The 23,276-nt window shown below is 43.4% G+C and overlaps 1 long non-coding RNA gene across 1 annotated transcript in view; it reads left to right on the top strand.

The window, feature by feature from the left end:
* LOC130274129 (uncharacterized) overlaps positions 1-23,276 on the top strand; it is a 132,042-nt gene that overhangs the window by 84,157 nt on the left and 24,609 nt on the right. The window contains exon 2 of the long non-coding RNA XR_008844255.1: positions 17,115-17,172. This is a non-coding gene — a long non-coding RNA (uncharacterized LOC130274129). The remainder of the gene's footprint in view (positions 1-17,114; positions 17,173-23,276) is intronic.

Raw genomic sequence — 23,276 nt, 5'->3', positions numbered from 1 at the left:
CAGGCGAGACCGGTCGACCTGCATAGCCTCCACGGCGGGAGGCACAGAAACGGATTGCAGAGGACCAGAGGAGAGAGGAGCCGAGGAGAAGAAACGCCTCGTGCGAACAGAGTCCATATCCTGGCGGAGCTCCTGACGCCTTTCGGAAAAACGCATGTCAATGCGAGTAGCAAGGTGAATGAGTTCATGTAGATTAGCAGGGATTTCTCGTGCGGCCAGAACATCTTTAATGTTGCTGGATAGGCCTTTTTTAAAGGTCGCGCAGAGGGCCTCATTATTCCAGGATAATTCTGAAGCAAGAGTACGGAATTGTACGGCATACTCGCCAACGGAAGAATTACCCTGGACCAGGTTCAACAGGGCAGTCTCAGCAGAAGAGGCTCGGGCAGGTTCCTCAAAGACACTTCGGATTTCCGAGAAGAAGGAGTGTACAGAGGCAGTGACGGGGTCATTGCGGTCCCAGAGCGGTGTGGCCCAAGACAGGGCTTTTCCAGACAGAAGGCTGACTACGAAAGCCACCTTAGACCTTTCAGTGGGAAACTGGTCCGACATCATCTCCAGATGCAGGGAACATTGGGAAAGAAAGCCACGGCAAAACTTAGAGTCCCCATCAAATTTATCCGGCAAGGATAGGCGTAGACCAGGAGCGGCCACTCGCTGCGGAGGAGGTGCAGGAGCTGGCGGAGGAGATGACTGCTGAAGCTGTGGTAGTAACTGCTGTAGCATAACGGTCAGTTGAGACAGCTGTTGGCCTTGTTGCGCTATCTGTTGTGACTGCTGGGCGACCACCGTGGTGAGGTCAGCGACAACTGGCAGAGGAACTTCAGCGGGATCCATGGCCGGATCTACTGTCACGATGCCGGCTGGCAGGAGGTGGATCCTCTGTGCCAGAGAGGGATTGGCGTGGACCGTGCTAGTGGACCGGTTCTAAGTCACTACTGGTTTTCACCAGAGCCCGCCGCAAAGCGGGATGGTCTTGCTGCGGCGGTAGTGACCAGGTCGTATCCACTAGCAACGGCTCACCTCTCTGGCTGCTGAAGATAGGCGCGGTACAAGGGAGTAGACAGAAGCAAGGTCGGACGTAGCAGAAGGTCGGGGCAGGCAGCAAGGATCGTAGTCAGGGGCAACGGCAGGAGGTCTGGAACACAGGCTAGGAACACACAAGGAAACGCTTTCACTGGCACAATGGCAACAAGATCCGGCAAGGGAGTGCAGGGGAAGTGAGGTGATATAGGGAAGTGCACAGGTGAACACACTAATAGGAATCACTGCGCCAATCAGCGGCGCAGTGGCCCTTTAAATCGCAAAGACCCGGCGCGCGCGCGCCCTAGGGAGCGGGGCCGCGCGCGCCGGGACAGGACCGAGGGAGAGCGAGTCAGGTACGGGAGCCGGGGTGCGCATCGCGAGCGGGCGCTACCCGCATCGCGAATCGCATCCCGGCTGGAAGCGGAATCGCAGCGCCCCGGGTCAGTGGAACTGACCGGAGCGCTGCAGTGGGGAGAGTGTAGCGAGCGCTCCGGGGAGGAGCGGGGACCCGGAGCGCTCGGCGTAACAATGTCACAGTAAAGAGATAATACACAGTGATGTCACAGTACAGGGTAATACACACAGTGATGGCACAGTACAGGCATAATATACACAGTGATGGCACAGTACAGGCATAATACATACAGTGATGTCACAGTACAGGAATGATACACAGTGATGTCACATTACAGGGATAAAACATAGTGATGTCACAGTACAGGGATAATACTCAGTGATGTCACAGTACAGGGATAATACACAGTGATGTCACAGTACAGGGATAATACACAGCGATGTTACATTACAGGGATAATACACACAGTGATGTCACAGTACAGGGATAATACACAGTGATGTCACAGTACAGGAATAATACACAGTGATGTCACAGTACAGACATAATACACAGTGATGTCACAGTACAGGGATAATACACAGTGATGTCACAGTACAGGGATAATACACAGTGATGTCACAGTACAGGGATAATGCACAGTGATGTCACAGAACAGGGGTAATACACAGTGATGTCACAGTACAGACATAATACACAAAGTGATGGCATATTGCAGGGCATAATACACACAGTGATGGCACAGTACATGGATAATACACAAAGTGATGGCACAGTACAGGAATAATACACACAGTGATGTCACAGTACAGGGATAATACACACAGTGATGGCACAGGACAGGCATAATACATACAGTGATGTCACAGTACAGGGATAATACACAGTGATGTCATAGTACAGGGATAATACACAGTGATGTCACAGTACATGGATAATACACAGTGATGGCACAGTACAGGGACAATACACAGGGATGTCACAGTACAGGGATAATGCACAGTGATGTCACAGTACAGGGATAATACACAGTGATGGCACAGTACAGGGATAATATACAGTGATGGCACAGTACAGGGATAATATACACAGTGATGGAACAGTGCAGGGATAATATACACAGTGATGGCACAGTACAGGGATAATATACAGTGATGGCACAGTACAAGGACAATACACACAGTGATGTCACAGTACAGGGATAATACACACAGTGATGTCACAGTACAGGGATAATACACACAGTGATGTCACAGTACGGGAATAATACACACAGTGATGTCACAGTACAGGGATAATACACAGTGATGTTACAGTACAGGGATAATACACAGTGATGTCACAGTTCAGGGACAATACACAGTGATGTCACATTACAGGCATAATACACAGTGATGTCACAGTACAGAGATAATGCACATAGTGAAAGTCAAAGCTGACAGCGGCGTCTAAAGCTAATGTCACAGTACAGGGATAATGCACAGTGATGTCACAGTAAAGTATGTTGACTTGTGTTGTACTTCTTATTGAACATGATGCAACACAATGGGCCCAGATATTTTAGGTCCCTGGCAACAGTAATAACTAGTTAGGTAATAACTATCAGTTGGAAATGTACAGTTTATGATACCAAACCATGTTTGTGTGAATGATGTACACCGAGCCAATTGGTGAAGCAGGATGTGGAGCACATGTCAGTTTCCAGGCAGGTGGTTATTGTGGGCAGTAACAGCAAAGGTTTTATGTGCAATTATTACTGTAACGTATATAAATGCTTGTTTCGTCCCAGCATTGTCATTTGTCCTATAATAAGATAACGTTATTAGAGGTAATCCAGATAGGCTTGTACACTATTTATCCTGGTTAAGTTTTCATGATATCATTATTTTCATTTATTTCCATTGCTAAGAAAGTGTAACCTTGTATTGCACTTGTCTCATCTGGGGTCTAATTATTTCATTGGTCTGTAATCTAAAACAGTTTTGGGCATCTAGTCTGGGGACTCAATTTTTTTTAGAGGTTTGATCTGGAGTCTAAATAAAATACTATTGTGATAAAAAAAAAATGCAATACAGTATATTGTATATCGACTGACACTGTTTTGGTATACATTTGTCTAATGTAAGTCTTAGGGAATGACAAACTTTATAGTGGAGATTTTCCAAGCATATACACTAAACAGAGCATTAATGTGTGACTTTATGACGTTCATAAGTGAGCCCACCCATCACATTTACACACATGGCCGTACACACATGTCCGTAAATGTTGGAACCCATGAAACTTTTCAAGAAAATCAAGTATTTCTCACAGAAAAGGATTGCAGTAACACATGTTTTGCTGTACACATGGTTATTCCCTTTGTGTGTATTGGAACTAAACCAAAAAAGGGAGGAAAAAAAGCAAATTGGACATAATGTCGCACCAAAGTCCAAAAATGGTCTGGACAAAATTATTGGCACCCTTAACTTAATATTTGGTTGCACACCCGTTGGAAAAAATAACTGAAATCAGTCACTTCCTATAACCAATCAATAAGCTTCTTACACCTCTCAGCCGGAATGTTGGACCACTCTTCCTTTGCAAACTGCTCCAGGTCTATCTTATTGGAAGGCGCCTTTTCCCAACAGCAATTTTAAGATCTCTCCACTGGTGTTCAATGGAATTTAGATCTGGACTCATTGCTGCCACTTCAGAACTCTGCAGCGCTTTGTTGCCATCCATTTCTGGGGGCTTTTTGATGTATGTTTGGGGTCATTGTCCAGCTGGAAGATCGAAGATCTTGGATGCAACTCAGCTTTCTGACACTGGGCGGTACAGTACGACCCAAAATCCATTGGTAATCCTCAGATTTCATGATGCCTTGCACACATTCAAGGCGCCCAGTGCCAGAGGCAGCGAAACAACCCAAAAACATCATTGAACCTCCACCATATTTCACTGTAGGTACTGTGTTCTTTTCTTTGTAGGCTTCATTCCGTTTTTGGTAAAAATAGAAATTGATGTGCTTTACCAAAAAGCTCTACCTTGGTCTCATCTGTCCCCAAGACGTTTTCTCAGAAGGTGTTTGGCTTACTTAAGTTCATTTTGGCAAAATGTAGTCTTGCTTTTTTTATGTCTCTGTGTCAGCAGTGGGGTCCTCCTGGATCTCCTGCCATAGCATTTAATTTCATTTAAATGTCGACGGATATTTCATGCTGACACTGATGCTCCCTGAGCCTGCAGGAGAGCATGACTATCTTTGGAACTTGTTTGGGGCTGCTTATCCATCATCCGGACTATCCTGCATTGACACCTTTCATAAATTTTTCTCTTCCGTCCACACCCAGGGAGATTAGCTACAGTGCCATGGGTTGCAAACTTCTTGACAATGTTTCACACTGTGGACAAAGGCAAATCTAGATCTCTGGAGATGGACTTGTAACCTTGAGATTGTTGATATTTTTCCACAATTTTGGTTCTCAAGTCCTCAGACAGTTCTCTTCTCCTCTTTCTGTTGTCCATGCTTAATGTGGCACAAATAGACACACAATGCAAATACTAAGTGAACTTCTCTCCTTTTTATCTGCTTTCAGTTGGGATTTTTATGTTGATCACACCTGTTACTTGCCCCAGGTGAGTTTAAAGGGGCATCACATGCTTGAAACAATCTTATTTTTCCACAATTTTTAAAGGGTGCCAATAATATTGTCCAGCCCATTTTTGGAGTTTGATGTGACATTATGTCCAATTTGCTTTTTTCCCTCCTTTTTTGGTTTAGTTTAGTAAAACATGTGTTACTGCAATCCTTTTCTGTGAGAAATACTTCATTTTCTTGAAAATTTTCAGGGGTGCCAACATTTACGGCCATGACTGTATGTTAATATTTTTTTTTATATCTTTTCATGACACTCTGCTACAATGTAAAGTAATGAGTGCACAGCCTGTATAACAGTGTTTAATGTTGTTTCCCCTCAAAATAACTTAACACACAGGCATAAATGTCTAAAACTTGGCAAAAAAAGTGAGTACATTTACATAAATATGGCCTAGGTTATAAGAAATTGACAGTATCCTGAAACTGAGATCAGCATTGATAAGCATCTGCAAGACTATACAGCGCTCTCACAGGACAGGTTCCACTCAGAACAGGCCTCACCAAAGAAGATGAGTGCATATGCTCAGCGTCAAATCCAGAGGTTGTCTTTGGGAAAGAGATGTATGAGAGCTGCCAACATTGCTGCAGAAGTTGAAGGGGTGGGGGCCAGCCTGTAGTCTGCCCTAAAGATGAAGCACAAGAAAGTCTACCACAGTTTTCTGAAGACAACGGATTACTGTACCCATGGCCTACGGTGCAATGAGACCAAGATAAACTTATTTGGTTGAGATGGTGTCAAGTGTGTGTGGCAGCAACCAGATGAGGAGTACAAAGATAAGCGTATCTTGATTACAGTCAAGCATGGTGGTGGGAATGTCATGGTCTGGGCCTGCATTAGTGCTAATGGTACTGGGGAGCTACAGTTCATTGAGGAAACCATGAATACCAACATGTTCTGGGACATACTGACCACTGCCTTGTTATAGAAGCTGAGGGTAAAGGTGATGGACTGTGCAAGCATGGCTCCAGACCTTAACCCTATTGGGCATGTGTGCAGCATACTCAAAAAGAAAGTGGGGGAACACACCAGCTCCGTTATGGAGGAGTGGAACAGGACACCTGTGGTAGCCTGTGAAGCTTTAGTGAACTCCATACCAAAGAGGCTTAAAGGGTTACTTCGCCCCTAGACATCTTATCCCTTATCCAACGGTGCCTGATGACTTGCGATGGGGCGCCGGAGGCTCATGACATCATGGCCATGCCCCCTCTCATGACGTCACGCCCTCCCTCTCAATCCAAATCCCATATACTTGCATTGAGGGGGGCCTGGCGTGATGTCACGAGGGGGGGAATGGCCGTGACGTCCCAAGCCTCCGGTGCCGCAGCCGGCATTCTAAACGAACGCCGGGTGCTGCAGCAGAGATCACGGTGGGGTCCTAGCGGTGGGACCCCCACAATCAGACATATTATCCCCTGTCCTTTGGATGGGGGAATCAGATGTCTAGGGGCGGAGTACCCCTTTAAGGCAGTTCTGGAAAATAATAATGGCCACACAAAATATATACACTTTGGGCCTAGTTTGGACATTTACACTGAGGGGTGTACTAACTTTTGTTGGCATTGTTTAGACCAGGGGTCCTCAAACTTTTTAAACGGGGGGCCAGTTCACGGTCCCTCAGATCGTTGGAGGGCCGGACTATAGATAACAAAACATGAATAAATTCCTATGCACACATATATCTTATTAGTGGATTACCCCTTTAAGTACACAGCACAGTTCCCCCCATATTAGGTTGGCAGTATAGATCCCCCACATTAGGTTGTAGTTCCCCCACATTAGGGTTGGCAGTACAGTTCCCCCACATTAGGGTTGGCAGTACAGTTCCCCCACATTAGGTGCAGTACAATTCCCCCACATTAGGTTGGCAGTATAGTACCCCACATTAGGTAGTAGTTCCCCTACATTAGGTTGTAGTTCCCCCCCCCACATTAGGTGCAGTATAGTTCACCCACATTAGGTTGTAGTTCCCCCACATTAGGTGCAATATAGTCCCCCACATTAGGCTTTCAGTATGTTCCCCCACATTAGGTGCAATATAGTCCCCCACATTAGGTTGGCAGTATAGTTCTCCCACATTAGGTGCAATATAGTCCCCCACATTAGACTGGCAGTATAGTTCCCCCACATTGGGTGCAATATAGTCCCCCACATTACGTTGGCAGTATAGTCCCCCCACATTAGGTGCAATATAGTCCCCCACATTAGGCTGGCAGTATAGTTCCCCCACATTAGGTGCAGTATGTTCCCCCACATTAGGTGCAGTATGTTCCCCCACATTAGGTGCAGTATATTCCCCCACATTAGGTGCAGTATATTCCCCCACATTAGGTGCAGTATATTCCCCCACATTAAGTGCAGTATATTCCCCCACATTAGGTGCAGTATATTCCCCCACATTAGGTGCAGTATATTCCCCCACATTAGGTGCAGTATATTACCCCACATTAGGTGCAGTATGTTCCCCCACATTAGGTGCAGTATGTTTCCCCACATTAGGTGCAGTATGTTCCCCCACATTAGGTGCAGTATGTTCCCCCACATTAGGTGCAGTATGTTCCCCCACATTAGGTGCAGTATATTCCCCCACATTAGGTGCAGTATAGTTCCCCACATTAGGTTTGCAGTATAGTTCCCCCACATTAGGTTTGCAGTATAGTTCCCCCACATTAGGTGCAGTACAGTTCCCCCACATTAGGTGCAGTACAGTTCCCCCACATTAGGTGCAGTATGTTCCCCCACATTAGGTGCAGTATGTTCCCCCACATTAGGTGCAGTATGTTCCCCCACATTAGGTGCAGTATAGTCCCCCACATTAGGTGCAGTATAGTTCCCCCACATTAGGTGCAGTATGTTCCCCCACATTAGATTGGCAGTATAGTTCCCCCACATTAGGTGCAGTATAGTTCCCCCACATTAGGTGCAGTACAGTTCCCCCACATTAGGTGCAGTATAGTCCCCCACATTAGGTGCAGTATAGTCCCCCACATTAGGTTGGCAGTATAGTTCCCCCACTTTAGGTGCAGTATAGTTCCCCCACATTAGGTTCAGTATAGTTCCCCCACATTAAGTTGGCAGTATAGTTCCCCCACATTAGGTGCAGTATAGTTACCCCACATTAGGTGCAGTACAGTTCCCCCACATTAGGTGCAGTATGTTCCCCCACATTAGGTGCAGTATGTTCCCCCACATTAGGTGCAGTATAGTCCCCCACATTAGGTTGGCAGTATAGTTCCCCCACAGGCATACAGCCTCCAGCCATAAAGTATGGCTAGAGGCTGTATGCCTGTGTACTGCCCCATTTCAGTGTTCCGATCACCGCTCCTCGGGTCCGGCCATAGCAGGACCGGAGGATCGGTGGTCAGAACACCGAAGGGACGCGCCGCTGGTAAACACTTACCTACTACCAGCGCGCGCGTCCTTGCTTCTTCTCCGCTCCTCTGCTCGGTTGCCATGGGTGCACGCATGGGACGTCAGTGATGTCGCTGCGTGCGCCTGTTCCCTGTTTTAAAGTAAACGCGGGCCGCAGGGACTTCACAGAGGCATCCTTGTGTTCCGAAACCATCTTTCGGAACACAGGGATGTCCTAAGGCAAAAACACCCGGCGGGCCGGGTAAATGCGCTCCGCGGGCCGCATGTGGCCCGCAGGCCGTAATTTGAGGACCCCTGGTTTAGACATTAATGGTTGTGTGTTGAGTTATTTTAAGGGGGCACAACATTAAACACTGTGCACTCACTACTTTACATTGTAGCACAGTGTCATTTCTACACTGTTGTCACATAAAGGATAGTATAGAATATTTAAAAAAAAATTTAAGAGATGTACTTACTTATATGAGGTACTGTATGGAGAGAAAACAAAGAAGCTGTCATTATAATTTCCAATTTGTACGACATTTCATAAGACGCATATAAAACAGATTTTACCCATAGTGTAATTTTATGCAGTTTTCACATGTTTTAAATGTCATTTCCTTACATAAGTGTTTTGTCACCTCATAGAAGTGTAGAATAGGAAATATTAAAGTCACAAACATCAATGTCAAATGTGCATGGTAAATAATAGCATCACACTTCTCTCAGTAGTTCTGGCTGAATTCCTCTTTTGTGTATATGTTATGATGATGTATTTCATTACTTTTTGTGAAAGAAGCTATGTACAAAATCATTATCCTGTTCTTATTAATGCCAAGTTAGGAGTTCACTGAGGAGTGTGCTGCATCCACTCACATTAAAAATGTCAAGTTGGCAAAAGGATAATGATTCCAGCTTGGAATACAATACAGCACCAAAACTATGCTCAATATAAAATTACAGCACCAGATCCAAGCCCATTGTATAAACACAGCACAATACAGCACAGGACAAAAAAAGCGTAAAATAAAATACGCCATATGTGTAAACATACCCCAATTGTTACACAATGTAAACTTACAATAGACAGTCTAAGAATATGCTCACATGGCGGAAAAATTGCGGAATATCAACCTGGGAAACATGAGTGGACATCCCACAAATTGTTCTGCCGGCACTAGGACTGCTTGAAAATGCCCCGTCTCCAAAGATAGCAATGCATTTACGAGTGGAATCCGCAGAAACAGTAAACATATTCATTGTTTCTGCTGATGCTGAAATTGGGATTTCTGCAGCAGATGTTTCTGCCACGGAAACGCCACCAGGTGCAAGATGCAGCCGAATCCCACTGAAATCAATGGGGCTCTGCTGTAGCGGAACTTTTAAGCAGAATGTATTTTCATGGAATTCCGCTTGGAAATTCTGCTGTGGAAACATAGCCACATCTTTAAAAATTCTCCTGTAAGTTTAGACCATTTTTACACACAAAGATGGAAATCAATCAAAACCTGTACAAAGGAAAAGTCAAGCAGATACTCATAGCCATCCAGGCCCAGATCACTTATTTTATTGTTCAAAAAGTGACCTAATTGGTTGCTATGCACAACTGCTCCTTTTTTCCTCTGTACAGGTTTTAATAAATCTTCCCCAAAATGTGTGGCAGCACGTTTACCCCACATTCCTTTCCAGTGATGCCTCACCCCTATATTGAATGAAACAAGTTGTTTTTCAAAAAAGAATTTGCCCCCCCCCCCCCCCCCCCAAAAAAAAAAAAAAATTCCATGTGTGATGTTTTTTTCTCTCTCTGAATAAAGGCTGGGTCCGGATGTATGTTAGCTGGGAGTCAGCTTTGAAATACAATACCTACAATGTTTTTTTGTTTATGGAGTTTTTTTCCCCTCTAAACGGTGTTCTTTTGGTTTAGTGGCAGTTTCTCAAAAACAAAATTTGTGCTGTTTTTCCTCCTGTAGACCACTATAGGACGCACAGTAAAAACGGTGTAAATGTGTGTTGTGTATTTTTCTGGCATTTTCTTCTGATCTTCTTCAATAGAAATCCTAGAATCACTTGATCAAAGAATCACGCAAGTTGTAATAAGAAAAATACAGGTTTAAAAACGGCAAAATAGGTACAATTTATTTGTGGTGTTTTTAAGGTAAAAACACAAACACAGAAAATGTGTAGTAAAACTTATGTGAGACAGTATTTGGAAAGTCTGACTAGTAAAACATTAACATTACTAATAAAACATCCATTTTATCATATAATGGTCCTTTTAGGGTAAAGGGATCATACAAGGCCAGTTGACATATGACATCATGTATCATAATTCTTTCAGTATACACAATGCAGAAATAATCACATTGCAGAATACCACAAACACGGAGCAGTGGTCTTTCAAATGAACACGTTTGTAATATTCTAGCGTACAATGAATAACGGCACTGTATATATAGTAAGACTAAAGGTACAAAAGGAAAAAAAAAAACACATTTATCTCTGCAGGCCATAAAAAGCTAAAACACTGTAAAATCGTAGCTTTACAGATCAGATAGCCTGCACTGAGTGAGAAGCAGCTCACCTGTGCTGGGTATATAGTTTATAAACACATTACCGTATATACTCGAGCATAAGCCGAGTTTTTCAGCACGATTTTTCGTGCTGAAAACACCCCCCTCGGCTTATACTCGAGTGAACTCTCCACCCGCAGTGGTCTTCAACCTGCGGACCTCCAGAGGTTTCAAAACTACAACTCCCAGCAAGCCCGGGCAGCCATCGGCTGTCCGGGCTTGCTGGGAGTTGTAGTTTTGAAACCTCTGGAGGTCCGCAGGTTGAAGACCACTGCAGCCTTCGACATCATCCAGCCCCCTCTCACCCCCTTTAGTTCTGAGTACTCACCTCCACTCGGCGCTGGTCCGGTCCTGCAGGGCTGTCCAGAGAGGAGGTGGTCCGGTGGGATAGTGGTTCCGGGCTGCTATCTTCACCGGGGAGGCCTCTTCTAAGCGCTTCGGGCCCGGCCTCAGAATAGTCACGTTGCCTTGACAACGACGCAGAGGTGCGTTCATTACCAACGTACTTCTGCGTCATTGTCAAGGCAACGCCTCTATTCCGGGCCCGCAGCGCGGAGAAGAGGCGCCCCCGGTGAAGATAGCAGCCCGGAACCACTATCCCACCGGACCACCTCCTCACCGGACAGTCCTGCAGGACCGGACCAGCGCCGAGCGGAGGTGAGTACTCAGAACTAAAGGGGGGTGAGAGGGGGCTGGATGATGTTGAAGGCCGCAGTGGTCTTCAACCTGCGGACCTCCGGAGGTTTCAAAACTACAACTCCCAGCAAGCCCGGACAGCCGATGGCTGCCCGGGCTTGCTGGGAGTTGTAGTTTTGAAACCTCTGGAGGTCCGCAGGTTGAAGACCACTGAGGGCGGATGATAAGAGGATGATGAAGGGGGGGTGTGGGATGATGAAGGGGGGGTGTGGGATGATGAAGGGGGGGTGTGGGATGATGAAGGGGGGTGGGGATGATGACAAGGGGATGATGAATGGGGGATGTGTGGGATGATGACAAGGGGATAATGAAGGGGGGATGTGTGGGATGATGACAAGGGGATGATGACAGGCGGTGATGATGATGAGGATGTTAATGACGGGTCTGGATGATGACGGGGTCTGGATGATGACAGGGGGGGATGATGTATTTCCCACCCTAGGCTTATACTCGAGTCAATAATTATACTCGGGTCGGCTTTTACTCGAGTATATACGGTATATACATTGTAAGGCCTTTTAGGCAGCACTCAAGTCCTGCAGGAATGTATGGGAATGGGGTTCCTGCAGGACTAGCCCTTGAGTGTAAATCTTGGGTAAGTTCTCATACTGTAAGGGTCACGGCAGGTGGTGGATCATCTGGGCCTGTGTGGATGATGATGTGAGCCATGCCAAGGAGCGGAGTCTAAGGTTTTCACCAGAGCCCGCCGCAAAGCGGTATGGTTTTGCTCCGGCAGTCGGCACCCCTGGCACAACTCGTCCACACAGGTTGCTGGGATGTGGCATGGCACAAAAGGAAAGTGGCAAGATGAGGTCAAGGTAGCAGTAGGTCAGGGCAGGCAAGTGGCAAAGGTGCAGGGTCAGGTAACAGAACAAGGATCAGGAACACAAATATCAGAATCATAGCAACACTGTATGCTTTCACTAGGACAAGGCACCAAAGATCCGGCAGGGAACAAAGGGAAGAGCTGATACTTAACCCCTTAAGGACCCAGCCATTTTTCAGCTTAGGACTCGGCCATTTTTTGAACATCTGACCACTGTCACTTTAAACACTTTGTTTTTTCATGACATATTCTACTTTATTTTGGTGGTAAATTTTCAGCGTTACTTGCATCCTTTTTTGGTGAAAAATCCCAAAATTTCATGAAAATTTAGAAAATTTAGCATTTTTCTAACTTTGAAGCTCTCTACTTGTAAGGAAAATGGATATTCCCAATACATTTTATTTTTATTCACAAATACAATATGTCCACTTTATGTTGGCATCATAAAATGGACATATTTTTGCTTTTTGAAGGATTTCAGCAGGCATGCCGTTCCGATCTCCGCCCGGGGAGCGGCAGAGACCGGAAAACGCTATGACGTACTCATACGTCATGGGTCCTTAACCCCTTAACGACACAGGACGTATATTTACGTCCTGCGCCGGCTCCCGCGATATGAAGCGGCGCGATCCCGCATCATATCGTGTCGGTCCCGGCGCTCATCAACGGCCGGGACCCGCGGCTAATACCACACATCGCCGATCGCGGCGATGTGCGGTATTAATCCTTTAGAAGCGGCTTCTAAAGTGAAAGTGACCTGGCTGCTCAGTCGGGCTGTTCGGGACCGCCGCGGTGAAATCGCGGCGTCCCGAAGAGCTTGCAGGACACCGGGAGGGCCCTTACCTGCCTCCTCGGTGTCTGATCGGCGAATTACTGCTCCGTGCCTGAGATCCAGGCAGGAGCAGTCAAGCGCCGATAACACTGATCACAGGCATGTTAATACACGCCTGTGATCAGGATGAGAGATCAGTGTGTGCAGTGTTATAGGTCCCTATGGGACCTATAACACTGCAAAAAAAAGTTAAAAAAAAGTGTTAATAAAGGTCATTTAACCCCTTCCCTAATAAAAGTTAAAATCACCCCCCTTTTCCGATAAAAAAAATAAAACAGTGTAAAAAAAAAAAATTATAAACATATGTGGTATCGCCGCGTGCGTAAATGTCCGAACTAGAAAAATATATCATTAATTAAACCGCACGGTCAATGGCGTATGCGGATTTCTGGTCACTTTTTATACCATTAAAAAATTTATAAAAAGTGATCAAAAAGTCCGATCAAAACGGAAATCATACCGATAAAAACTTCAGATCACGGCGCAAAAAATGAGTCCTCATACCGCCCTGTACATGGAAAAATAAAAAAGTTATAGGGGTCAGAAAATGACATTTTTAAGCGTATAAATTTTCCCGCATGTAGTTATGATTTTTTTCCAGAAGGACGACAATATCCAACCTATATAAGTAGGGTATCATTTTAACCGTATGGACCTACAGAATAATGATAAGGTGTAATTTTTACCGAAATATGCACTGCGTAGAAACGGAAGCCCCCAAAATTTACAAAATGGCGTTTTTTCTTCAATTTTGTCGCACAATGATTTTTTTTTCCATTTCGCCGTGCATTTTTGGGTAAAATGACTAATGTCACTGCAAAGTAGAATTGGCGACGCAAAAAATAAGCCATAATATGGATTTTTAGGTGGAAAATTGAAAGGGTTATGATTTTTAAAATGTAAGGAGGAAAAAACGAAAGTGCAAAAACTGAAAAACCCTGAGTCGTTAAGGGGTTAAAGCCCAGGGTGCGGAGACGTACGCATACGTCATGGGTCCTTAAGGGGTTAAAGACAAGTTGCAGGTGTAGACACTTTATAAAATGAGTACTGGCCTTTTAAATGTAAGAGCTCCGGTGTGCACATGCCCTAGGAGGTGGGGGTACACGCGCAGGGGCTGCGGGAACAGAAAGACAAGGGAGGTGAGTGACGGGTTGAGATTCGCATGCTGGCGCGTCCCGCGATGCGAATCCTAGCCCCGCCGGCAGCGGGGACTTGACAAGAGAGTGCTCACGGTCAGCGTTTCGGGCTGGAGCACAGATGTTACACACACTTTTTTCCCAGGACTTGACCCCTGATTATAGGTTATGATGATAGCACAAAGAGAGCACCTTGCAGTATCTTAAAATACCTGGTTTATCTTCCTTTTCATGTATGAATAATGGCCCTAAAGGTAGAAATCTTCTATACAATGGTGGTAAATTATTTGTGAAATGAAGTTTATGACTATCTGTCTGTCTATCTGTATATTACAGAGCAGTGCCCATTCTCTGTTTTAATGCAAGGTCAGTTTTATTAAATGACTATTACATAAATGTATAGAAGTTGCCACTATCTATGTTAACTAAAGGGGTTGTTCTACCTCGCTGTTTCAGTTTTCTGGCCTGTCTGTGGCCACAGGAAGTGGTCAGAAAAGGAAGAAGCAGACAAAGTGTACAAGTTACGCAATTTGCGTAACTCTCATTGACTAAAATGGGAGTTATGCAAACAAATTGCGGAACTTCCCCTGCTTCATCTGCCTCCAACTTTCCCAACCACCTCCTACGGCCGCAAACAGGCAGCAGCTGTCCAGAAAACTAAAACAGCACGGTGGAACAACCCCTTTAGAATGAACGCATCACCTAGAGGTGTATCTATTTTCTGATTGTAATTTTATTTCATTTTGGTATGTTATTGTGGAGGGGAGCCATCTTGCTTCAGCTGTTTTTAACATTAATTAGAAATATGATTTACAACAGGACCCATAAACATTGACAATAATAACTAGATGCCACGAATCTGAGCTATTTCCAATTCCAGCCACTGATGGCAGGTGTTAGAGTAATTATCAGCCCCCATCTGACATATATGGATGGGGTTCAACTCCTGAGCCTGCTCCATACTCATGACCTGACATTTGATGTACAATGTGAAATGTTGGGAAGGGGGTGAAAAAACATTACTTGTCAGCCAAATCTCCTGCTATTGCTGTTTCGACACTTACCAAATACCTACTGCTAATACTTGGTCTTTATCACCACGAACACTACATGATACAACTTTAATACTTTAAAGGTTGTCTAATGAATATATAAGAGTACGAGGAAGTTATAGAAGGAGGCCCCCCACCCCACTTGGAATCTCCTCCTATTAGGTCACCATTTATTGTCATCAGATGAACCATCAGCCAGCAATTACAGGGGATCAACAGGGGGCTCCAGGGGCCAATCCTATAGCAATAATATGATCACTAGGAGAGCTCTGGTTAGAGCAGAGGTTATAATGCGGAGACAACCTCTTTAAACCTGACAGATGAATTTCTTTAAGATGCATTTTCAGACTTAATGTTATAACTTTTCCATCAGAATATGGTAGCCAACAGATGAAACATTGAGAGCAGACAGATGATCTCAGCTTGGGTAGAAATTATATAAACATTCTCAGTAAATGCAAAAGATCACAACATTTAGGAAGAGCTACATTTTGTTGTCTTCAGGTTCTCTATAAAGCCACTAGACTGTAAGTAGTATAAAAGAAATACAAGAAAACATCCAGAGGAGATCAATACAATGTCTCAGCAGGTCTGCCACCTTCGTAATTGGGGCTTCAGGTCCACGGTAAATTGAAAAGGCACAATGACTATAGGACAGAGTATAAAGAATGGTTAGCTTTCAGTAACTGGTCTAAAGGTCTTCATGTTGTCATAGTAGCTGAGACCCCATGTTTGGTTGTCACCTTTTGTCCCTACTATTTTGTCCAAATATTCCATCAAGTGTCATGTAAGTATCGGCTGTCAAACTGAACTAACTTATCATTTGGTAAAGAAACTTACAGTAGAATTTTAGTAAAGATATTGCATATTTAGCCATCTTACTATTCATTCAAATTTTATTAAAGTACAGGTAGTGTGGATAGATATACAGATAAAAGATAGATAAATATATATAAGATAAATAGATATAAGATAGATATACAATAGATAGATAATGATAATAATAATAATAATAATAATATATATGTATAGTGCTCTCTGATGACACCTGTCTTAGGAACTGTCCAGAGTAGAAGCAAATCCACATAGCAAACCTCTTCTACTCTGTGCAGTTCCCGAGACAATCAGAAATGTCAGCAGAGAGCACTGTTGCCAGACAGAAAATAACAACTCAACTTCAGCAGCTGATAATTATTGGTAGGATTAAGATTTTTTAATAGAAGTAATTTACAAATCTGTTTTACTTTCTGGAGACAGTTGATATAAAAAAAAAGTTTTTTTCTGGAATACCCCTTTAAATATTGCTGGAGATATTCCTCTGTGGATTTACATTTGAGGAAAAAAAACAAAAAAAAACAACAACAACCTTTTAAAAACTGCACCTGATTTTTGCTGTGGATACACAGCATTTTTATTGCAAATGTATTAGTGTTTGTCACTTTCGCAGCAGATCTAACAAGAGACCTGAATTTGAAAGCTGCACTGAAGGTCATTGCCTCATGGATTTTGCACTGTTGAGATTTTGGAAATGTTATTCACTTTACTGCTACTATATGAAAATTCCATGCGGAAAATCTGTATTATTTCTGCTATGAATGGCTCCACCTCAAATGTTATTTTTGTCATCAACAGGAGGAGCTCCTTGTATACTGATTTTTTCCATTTGAATTCTTTCCAGTAGAAGAAGCAGGTGGATAACATATTATGATTTGAGAATTTTGTTGTTTGTTGTGGGCACCAAATGGCTTGGACCCCGCCAAGAGCAGCTAACTGTTTTGTTCCTTGTCCGTGATCATATAGCAAATGCTGATTTTTTTGGTAGTGTACTAGTGCAGACAGGGCTCAATTCCTGCAGGAACCCATGGGAATGGAGTTCCTGCACTTTTTCCACAGCAGGAACACAGTTCCTGCAGGACCAGCCCTTAAAGGGGTACTCCACCCCTAGACATCTTATCCCCTATCCAGAGGATAGGGGATAAGATGTCTAATCATGAGGGTCCCGCTGCTGGGGACCCCGCAATCTCGGCTGTGGCACCCCAGACTTTCGGTGCATAGAGTGAACTTTGCTCCGTGCCGAATGACTGGCGAAGGGGGGCAAAGGCTCGTGACATCACGGCCATGCCCCCTCAATGCCAGTCTATGGGAGGGGGCGTGGATGGCCGTCATGCCCCCTCCCATAGACTTGCATTGACGGGCTGTGGCGGTGACATCACAAGCCTCCGGTGCTGCACCCAACGCTTGAAAGGAATGCCGGTTGCAGCAGGGAGAATGCGAAGCTCCCCAGCGGCGGGCCCCCTGCAATCAGTCATCTTGTCCCCTATCCTTTGGATAGGGGATAAGATGTCTAGGGGTGGAGTACCCCTTTAAATGGAAATCTTGGGTGAGTTCCCACACTTTTTTCCCCCAGGACTTGACCCCTGAGTGCAGATTCATAATGTTTTTATACACTTTTGGAGAAAGATCATTGTCAGTGGTGACATTCTCTTGATCTTGTGTGTTAACAGCTGTTATATCAGAAATATCAGAAATTCCATTTCCTATATGCCCTTGGACAACCCATTCATAATGTTCACAATAGAAAACTATAATCTATTTACATCCTTTGTTACAATTAAGTTTCTGCCCTTCTGACCATTCAAGTAAAAGTGCAGATAGTCAACCAAATAACAAAATCCCTGATCACAGGTCCGCTTTTGACCAGAAACGCACTGCAGACACATCATCAGATTTATTCTTTTAACACATTTAAGAGCTATTTTATTTTTTCCTGGTAAGTTATAATTTAACATAAAACATCAAGAATTCCCTTTCTCGGAGATACCAGCTACTATGTCTTTTCATCTAAAATGCTTTGTCAGGCCTTAAAAGCTCATCTGTCAGTAAATCCACCGGCTATTATGATAGCCGAAGAAAAGATTCTATAGCCCGCACCCAGCCAAGTTAATGGGGCAATTAAATAGAAGAGTGAATATGCAGGTCGCTAAAATAAAAACCCAAGGTGGAAAATACGGCAATCATATGATCTAGATATTGAAGTAATCCAGCCATCATCACAAAAATCCAGTTATCCTAGAGCATTGCTTACAACCTGTTTAATAAAAAGCATAAATCACTAATACTGTTCCCATCATATAATGTATATTAATTATGTGGCCAATCAGTGCAGAATAACAGTAATGAGAAATCAATATAGAGTAGGGACACTGCAATATTACTCCACTTCATCACAATACCGTACCATAATACTGAATTATGTGGCTACAAACACAGTAATGATCCCAAAATTATTTTTAACTGTTCTTTATCTAACTAAAATGAAGTAATGGTTGCGTCCGGCAGCTGATAAGTAGCTGGTTTAATGCTGCTGAGTTCACCCGGAGGTTTCAAGTTTTTTTCTAAGGCTTTTGCGCACAAGGCATTGTCATGTGACTGAGCAATGAACGTATCACTGACCTGTAAGCACACTTTATGTGCCACCACATGGTGTCCTTCCAAGGCACTGTATTTGTAGAGCAATGTTTTGTTGTTTCTCGGGGAACACTCCTATTTTTGCAATACACTCAGGCTAGAGGTTATCTGTTACTTTACAGAAATAAATGATGACTATTTCTATGATGTTGATGGTTATTATATCTGTGGTAGGCCTCTGGGGTAGGAGTAGTGTAGTCAGGGTTTTGCTTCAGTATATCAGGGGTTAAGGTTAACCCTATTGTTCGTAACGCCAGGCTTAGGGCTAGTATGCTGAGGTAATTCTCCGGCCTATCGCCGCCCTTCACAGTAACGATAGGTGCATGCATAAAAATGACTGAAGGTCCACAAGGTAGTTGAACTTGAACTTGGATAAACTTTACTTAAAGACTTGCGGTACATCCAATGAACAGTAACAGTCTCATTAAAACAGTCTCCATACACTTCAGTGACTGACAGTTGTTGCGGACCTTGACTTTTGTTATAAGCCTCAGAATTTAGGGTTAATTGTGAAATTCTGTCCGGATTTAGGGGTTAGATAAGGTCCGGTGATCTTGCAGAGTGCTTAGGGATTGATTACACTCACGGTTTTGTAAAGATCAGCCGTCGCCGCAAGGCTCGGGCCTAACTCACTGATGACAACAGCGCAGATCCTTCTCTGTCAACAGCCCACGAGGAAAGAGAGAGTGAGCAATGGCCGTCGCTCCCTTAAATGGGCAGGGCCATTTTGGATTGGTCCAAGTCAGCTGTCACTCACCAATACATAGCCTGATGGGTAAACACCTGACTTCCTCCAAAGGTCCTTGAACTACAAACCATAGAGTCTTTGGAACGCATTACGGGACCCGCAGGTCCTGCAACGCTAACTAGGTAAGTACACTTACTATATAAATATATACATTAAATCTAAATAATTTTAATTACAAAAGGGGTGACAAGGGGCTAACTGAGGATGAGGACCCCACCTACACCTAGGGACTCTTACTTTGGGGACCCCACCACAAGGCAACGGAGGCAATCCGGTGCCAGGACACCACATATCTAATAATTAGAAAATGATGTTACAGTTTTTAGAAGTATACACAAAAAGTTTGATATTGTATGGCAAACAGCAAACATTCTGGAATGTATTGTTAGCTTTATATTATTATATATTGTCTGGTTTACTAGAAACCATGTGATATGAAAATTAAAGGGGTTATCCAGCATAAGGTGATTTTAGTAGGTACCTGGCAGACAGTAATGGACATGCTTAGGAAGGATCTGCGCTTGTCTTGGGGCTAAATGGCTATGCTATGAGATTACCAAAACAATGTGGCTAGCTGTTTGTGAACTAGTATTTCCTGTTTGACTTTTCTTTTTTTTACTACAAATCCCACAATTCCATTTTCCTCCCTCCCACACATCAGCCACCCCACCCATTGAAACATAAATGAGCTGCATCCAATCAAAAGACCTGTGGTTTTCAATCAGGGTGCCTACAGCTGTTGCATTAGTTGCAGATTGATCTCTCTCCCACCAAGCGATCCCTCCACCCATTGAAGCAGACAGGCTCCCTTTCATCAGCTGACTAGTGAGTCAAGTCTCTGCCGCATTGCAACCTGGGAAAAATCTGAGACAACAGTCATTTTGTATGCTGTTAAAAATAAATATTGGAGTAAAAATCACAGAAGAATTGGGAGAAAACCATCACACACAGGTACAGACACTATATTATGAACTACACTAACTTTACAGCCCCTGTAGCATAGTCAAATAAAAAAAAAATCCTGGAATACCCCTTTAAAACAAAGAGAGCTTCATGTGCAGACGCCTAATCATAAGAAGAGATGGGTGCCTGGGAGTATGTGCACTCACTTGAGGTTGTTGTGCTTGGAGTACAAGATGTTTGGTCGCCTTGAAGAGAAGATGTAGCAAGCTGCAGCCTCCAGTGCTGCAGTAATATGCAACTGTTTACACAAGGAGAAATGGGACCTTTGGAGATGATTCTTCTTACTGTTAGCAGAGAAGACAAATCCATCCATCCATCAGCATTCTTCTTACACTTATGTTTTATTCTTTATACACAAGGAGTACAACATTTTTTCGAACTCTTTGTCAGGTATTTGTAGAACAAAGACTTAAAGAGGTACTCCGCTGCTCAGCGTTTGGAACACAATGTTCCGAATGCTGGAGCCAGTGTTGGGAGCTTGTGACGTCACAGCTCCACCCCTCATGATGTCATGCCCCGCCGTCTCAATGCAAGTCTATGGGAGGGGGCATGACGGCTGTCACGCCCCCTCCCATAGACTTGCATTGAGGGGGTGGGGCATGACATCATGAGGGGGTGGGGCTATGCCGTGACAAGCTCCGGGCGCCAACTCCAGCTTTCGGAACAGTTTATTCCAAACGCTGAGCAGCGGAGAACCTCTTTAAGGCAATAAATAAATGCCCCTGGTGATACAACAGGTCATCAGGTCATGTAACTTATTCCTGGCCTCAATATTATTCTACAGTTTGTGATACATAAGAAGTAGAAATAGATAAAACCATAGATATCAATACGGAGAACCAACACCTACATACACAATTAAAATAAATGAATAATTCAACAGATCCCAAAACATATAACACAAACAAATACATAAATATTTCATTTTGCCAGAATAAAAGTAATTTTGATAAAAATCTGTGTGATTAAACAAATAAAACTCAGTTTCAATCATTTATTTGCCATTTTACATACCAAAAATGTGTTTTCTTTGTTGTTAGAAAGCACTAAAAAAGCAACTGTTGAAGCAGTGGTCCCCAACCCATTTCTCAAGGCCCGTTGGAATAAAACAGGGAAAAATTCAAATCCTGGACTTTTGCTGGGCCCTGAGGACTGGGTTGGAGACCTCTGCAATAAAGCACAGAGAAGATTAAAGGTCTATGCATTTATTGAGCCAATACAACCTTTATAGTGTGGTGTTTAGTGCGGTTATGGATTATTATTAATAAATCTGATATGTCTCAGTTTGAAGCCTATACAATTTAACAGACACAAAATATAATATATTGCATTACATAATATAAAACAGTCAAAGTCTTTTTTTTTTCTTTTTACCTTAAAAAGTTATGCAGAAATAGAAAAACAGAGCTTATTTCTATCCAAAACAGCTTCACGTTTGTCCCCAGGTTGTGTGTAATATGACAACTTGGCTCCATTCAGTTCAATGCAACTGAGCTGCAGAACCACATCCAACCTGGAGACAGAAGGGGAGTGGTTTTTGAAGTAGCGCTTCTGTGAGGAGGAGGAGGGTTCTGTATTGTGAACATGATGACTATGATGTTACCAATGTTATAGTTGCATGTTGTTGACTGACCATAGCATACTTGATGCACACTTCCAGAAGCAGAATGCAAAGAAAGGATGCAGATTAGTTCTTCTTCAGGATGGAGAAAGCTGTCTCACTAGTGCCACCTGTTGGAATTAGGTGGGGCTAGACAGATAGCTTTCATTTTCCTGAAGCTAATTCAGAGCTATTTTACATGACAGTGAAGGAGAGATGAATTCCCGTCTGTCTAGATCTAAACTGTGAAATGTTACTAAAAGTAGAATGATAAGTTTTCCAATTGGTAACCTATCGACCTTGAAGAAGCCCACATATTTCTAAATAAGACCGCTATAAAACATGTTTGCAATTTTGAAACAACAAATTCAACATTTTAATAGGGTCCCCTGGGACCCATTTCTTATGAATTTAATTTGAGCATTTTAGCTGATTTGCTAATACATCTAATTTGTGGAAGCTTTGTCTCTATCTTTAAAGAAAACATTTTATTTTCTATCATTCATTCAACATCTACGATGTTTTTTGAAGAAAACGCGATCATGTTTTACATACATTGCAATATTCCTCTGATTTCCTTTCTCCCAAGAGACACTGGGCTGGTTTGAATTTCTCATTACTAAGACATAATTAAAATCTACGTCATTTGCTGTTAGCAATCTGGTGTCGCCTCCTGCCAAAAAAGTTGAAGTTCTCCGAGCAATATAATATTTGCCATTAAGTTTTCAGCCTGTTTGTATAATTTCAATAAAGTCTTTAAGGGATGCAAATGACAATAATCCTACAACTCTACAAGGAGGCCTCTGGGAAATTGAGAAGTTTAATGCCTTCCTGCTCATGCATGTGTTGTGGCAATAAGACAAAGTAGAAGAGTGTACTACTGAGTTGAATACATGTAAAATATCACTGGATAACAAAAATACCCTACAATAGTTTAAAACTAAAAAATCTATAAATGATAACTGCACCCCTCCCCAATTTAGAATGCAACTTTCCTTGCTGGATAAATACCCCA

Source organism: Hyla sarda, chromosome 5 (genome assembly GCF_029499605.1).
Source record: "Hyla sarda isolate aHylSar1 chromosome 5, aHylSar1.hap1, whole genome shotgun sequence".
NCBI classification, from domain to species: domain Eukaryota; kingdom Metazoa; phylum Chordata; class Amphibia; order Anura; family Hylidae; genus Hyla; species Hyla sarda.
The sequence above is the reverse complement of the archived record's forward strand: the minus strand, read 5'-3'. Positions and strand labels throughout refer to the sequence as shown.